Here is a 5113-nt window from a genome sequence, read left to right on the forward strand (position 1 = left end):
TTTGGGCATGGTTTTCACAAACCCAATAAACGTCTACCCAAGTGTATGTGACAAGCTAAGATTCGATCTAACGGTTGAGAAATATTAGCTTGAATCTAAATAAGGTTTTCATCTAACAGTGAATATGGATTGCTTTGTAACTAAAGCAAAACCCTGATTTGAAGGCTATATAAAGGAGACATCTAGCATTGTGCAAAACTAATCCCCACACGTCTGTGTGCTACTAGTGCGCCCGCTAGAGTCGATCTTCGTTAACCTTTGATTTTATTCTCTAAAATAAGGTTAACGACTTAAAGACTTCATTGGTATTGTGAAGCCAGACCGATACCACTTTTATCGTAGTTGTGTGATTTGATCTTGCATCTTCTATCGTAGGAGTACAATCGATTGATTGACTTGAGATCGTGAAAGTTCTCCGATAGGTAAGATAAAAAAGTCACAAACATCTTCGTCTCACTGTTTGTGATTCCTCGACGATCCGCTTGTGTAGTCAGGAAGGATTGTAGAGAGGTGATTGATTAATCTAGGCTGTTCTTCGGGAATATAAGACCGGATTATCAATTGGTTCCTATTCACCTTGATTTTATATCTTAAGACGGAACAAAACCTAGGGTTTATCTGTGGGAGACATATTTATCCTTTGATAGACTTTTCTATGTGAGACAGATCTGTTTATTATCAAGTCTGTGATTTTGGGTTGCAGCAACTCTTGGTTGTGGGTGAGATCAGTTAAGGGAATCAAGTGCTTAGTATCCTGGTGGGATCAGAGGCGTAGGAGTACAACTGTACCTTGGATCGGTAGGATACTGATTGGGGTTCAACTATAGTCCAGTCCGAAGTTAGCTTGGAGTAGGCTAGTGTCTGTAGCGGCTTAATACAGTGTGTATTCAATCTGGACTAGGTCCCGGGTTTTTTTTTGCATTTGCGGTTTCCTCGTTAACAAAACTTCTGGTGTCTGTGTTATTTCTTTTCCGCATTATATTTTATATAATTGAAATAATACAGGTTGTGCGTTCGTGATCATCAATTGGAAATCCAACCTTTGGTTGTTGATTGATATTGATTGATCCTTGGACATTGGTCTTTGGTACCGTCCAAGTTATTCCTTGTATTTGACAAAGACTCGCTATTGTTTTTAGCTTGAGTAAAAATCAAATCAAGAGAGAGATATTAACTCCTTGAGATACTTTTATCTAGATTGAGTCTGACTGTCCAGTTGATTCTCTAGTAAAGTATTTCGGAGTTAGTCCATACAGATTGCTAATCGAAATATTGGGTGGTGGTGTTAGACCCCCACTTTTTCAATTGGTATCAGAGCAGGCAAACACGTTAAAGACCTTATAAGTTTGTGCTTATAGCGATCTGATTATGGACGAGTCTATCTCTAATAACGTACCAGTTCAGAAATTACCAGATGATTCTAAAAGCTTGGATTCACCTGAGAGAACTGTCACATCTAAGTCAATATCGAAACATTCTCTTGATGTAAAAACTGTTGATTGGGAAACTCTCCTAGAAGAACAGTTGGATGAAATTTCTGATGAAGGTGATTCAGATATTGATAGAGATGTTGATGAGGAAGTCTCAGAGTATGTTAAGTGTTTGGATTCGTGGAATATGAAGAAGATTACAACTTCTCATGTCACACCTATTCTGACTCCTCTCTGTCGAGAAAACAAGAAATTGAGAAGATGTTACGCAGGTGTTTATTTTTCGAATCGTTCTACCGAATCGATCCTCAAGGATTATGAGGAAAACCTACGTATGAAGTCACTTGAATGTGATAATCTTTATCAAAAGTACTTTTTGTTGGAAGAGAAACTTGCATAATCTGAAGAAAGGTTTAACTCCCAGCAAACAAGTTTTGACGACAGAGAAAGCGCTTATCTCACTCGAGAAAAACGCCTTGAGGCTGATTTAGCTGCTGCTCTTGATAAAATCAAGATGTTGGAAGATGATTTGAAAAAGTTCAATACTAGTTCATGCAAATTAACCACTATGCTAGGAGCAAGTAAAAATCATCGTGATACAAGAGGATTGGGAGTTTAGATTATATAACCATGTATTCCTTGAACCGAAGTTTTCGAACTTTGTTGATCAAGAGAAATCTGGAGGATTGTGGAATTGGCTTGCCAAGTCGGCGAACCCAGTACGCAGACTCAGTCCGCGAACTGTCGGAAGTTCTCGACCGAGAATTTCTGCTGGGATTTTCCAAAAACTCGTTTGCGTGTAAGTCCTCGAACCTAGCCCGCTAACTGGCGAAAGTCTCTTTGCCGAGATTTTCTGTTGTGTTTGGAAAACTCAACCGATTAACTTAAGTCCGCGAACTTGTTTGTGAACTTAAGAGGTTATGATCTAAAGAAGTGCTATGAACATGAAACATTAAATTACTAAGGAATGCTTTATGCAAAATGATGTGATTTCCAATTGAGTTGTAGTTAAAAGGTTCGTTGAGTCTTGTGAAAGCAAAAGAATTTAGACTTCAAAATTAAAGAAAACTTAACTCAAAATTTGGTTTCAAGATATTGAGAATAACCAAGACACTAGAATCCACTATTACACATGAATGAATGATGTCAAATATTTCATAACTCTAATTAACCTTTTAATCCTTTATTTCTTAATTCACAAATAATCAAACATATTCTCAAATATTAATTGTATCCCCTAAGCATAGATTATCTAAACAAAGCATAACCTATCTAATTGAATCACAACTAATGAAGAAAAATTATGTAAACTTTTAAGAACTCTGCAAAAGCAGTGATTGAGTAATTAAATATTAGAAAAAATGAAATAGTTACCCATTATTCATGTGTGAATAGCTTCATCCATTGCCTTGGTTACGCGAGAATTTAGCCTCTCATCATGTTGTTGGAAACACTCTCAAAAATCATTATTATTTCTCAAAGGGTGTTTACAAATGATGAAAATGGAGAAATAATTCAAAACCGGGTTTGTAACAATTATATTTGTTACAAACCAAAAAAAAAACGATACAGAGGATGCGTCATTGTTACTGTTGCTCTAAAACCCACGACTCTGTGTCGCCAACGCTGTAGAAAATAAGTCTTCCTCTGATGTACGACCCTCGGCTGTGAGTCGTTGTTACTGTTGGAAAACGACGGTCTTGAATGGTCCGTTCTTCGTGTTCTTCAATGGCAGCAGCAGCAGCAGGTCTCTCTGTAACTTGGTGTTTCGACTCTGTGGTGCTCTATTTCTCTCCCAAACTCTCTATCCCCCTTGCTGACTTCTCAACTCCTCATTTATATACGCCAGAACCAAATATCTTCCCCTTAATTCCCAAATCTTCTCGCCATTAAAAACAATATCCGGGGAATATCTTTACGAATTTTCAGCTCATATAGTTTCCCATTTTATCTCCATCACGCGTCCTATGGAAGCTAAGAACATGTAAACATGTTTAGAGAGAGTCAAACACCCTAACTGCACACGCCAACTCATAAAAATCCAGTGGATGTACTCCTGCAAAACTCGTGATTCTCTGTTTTCTTCTCGCGAAATATCCAGCCAAATTGGATCGAACCAAAGGCCCATACCAAGCCTTTTAGGCTATATCACGTCCACCCATGAAGTTTCAGCAATTTAGTCTACCTCTAACCCATCCTAAATCCAATCGAGAAAACTGCCAGGAGTGAACTCTTCTTCCCGCCAAAAAATGAATTTGAAATGAAGAAGAAGGGTTGCCACCTATCCGGTCCTGGGGTGCGATTAGAAGCTGCCTAAAAATGGGGTGCCCCTAAGTAATTAGGTTACCCCTTATCTACAGTGAGGGTTCGAATAGCAAATGTCCTCCGGGGGTGTCCTAAGTAACTTTTCGAGCCGATTTTTCCAAGAATGTTTATTTCCCCTACAAACACATAAAACACCATAATAAGTACGAAATCGAGTACTAACAATACGGAACATTGAGGACACATTAGACACATAAATGCGTTTATCAAATACCCCCAAACTTATTATTTGCTAGTCCTCGAGCAAAACTAAAAAAAATAGAACTGAGTTAATCTCGGGAGGGTTTACCAGAGGTGTAGCCACAAAACCTTTACTCCAGACCCTAGCTACCTATGCAGAACCTTGGAAGGCACTAAAGAATCTCCTTGGTTGGCATACCTATTGACTACAGGAGGAAGTACCCTGATGCGAAATTCCAATTGCTGTACACGAGTTTGCACTCAAGCAAACTAACATTCATATTAAGTGACAAAGCTCTACTCAGATAGTTTATGTACATCATAACCGGAGTCAACCAATCACATGGAAAGATTAAGAAGATGGATAAAGATAAAATGTAGCATCTCGGTTCTTTTTCTTAAGTACTAGGGTGCGAACCCAATCCATATGGATTGGAAGGCTAGATTTAATGCATTGTGGAGCGTTGAACCTAGTTGTTGTCGTGCTTCGGTTGCGAAACACTTGATAATTTCTTGAGAAACCATGTTTCTCTTCGTGTGAGCCAGCCTTGGTGTGTACTTATGCCAATAGGGATACATATTTCATGGATTTTAGAGAACACGACACTTGCAAGGGGTACGTGTCATGTTTTAATCGAATCAGGGGTATTTTAGTCTTTTTTATCTCTCTTGATAAACTTAAAAATACGATTTTCTTTCAAAATCAGATTATGTTCTCCCATGTTCGATTCATCTCTTTCACTAGCAGAAAAATCAGACACAAAAACTAGAAATTGAAGCATATCTTTCATAGTTTGATCCGTTGCTTGAATTCATTGCTTTGGAGCTCCTGTTTCACATCAAAGGTAGGGGGAATTCCTTATCAAAACTGTTTTGAATCTTCAATTTATATATATGTTGATTCTCTGATTTACAACTCAAAGGAATTCATATCTTCACATTCTTACAATGGGATTTGTGTTAGAATTCTAAATTTCAAGTTAACATGTTGATCCTCTTTGATTTGAATGATTGGGTTCATGAGAAAGGTTAGGGTTTTCAAATAATTTCATGTTTAAGTCATGATTCTTGCAAAATATAGCCTGGGTTACTTGGATCTATTGGAATTGTTCTCTATTTCTTGATAGAACTCAAATTAGGGCATTTCAGGATTCAGAAAACAGATTACTGTCATGTTT

The sequence above is a fragment of the Papaver somniferum genome, chromosome 1 (genome assembly GCF_003573695.1).
Source record: "Papaver somniferum cultivar HN1 chromosome 1, ASM357369v1, whole genome shotgun sequence".
NCBI lineage: Eukaryota > Viridiplantae > Streptophyta > Magnoliopsida > Ranunculales > Papaveraceae > Papaver > Papaver somniferum.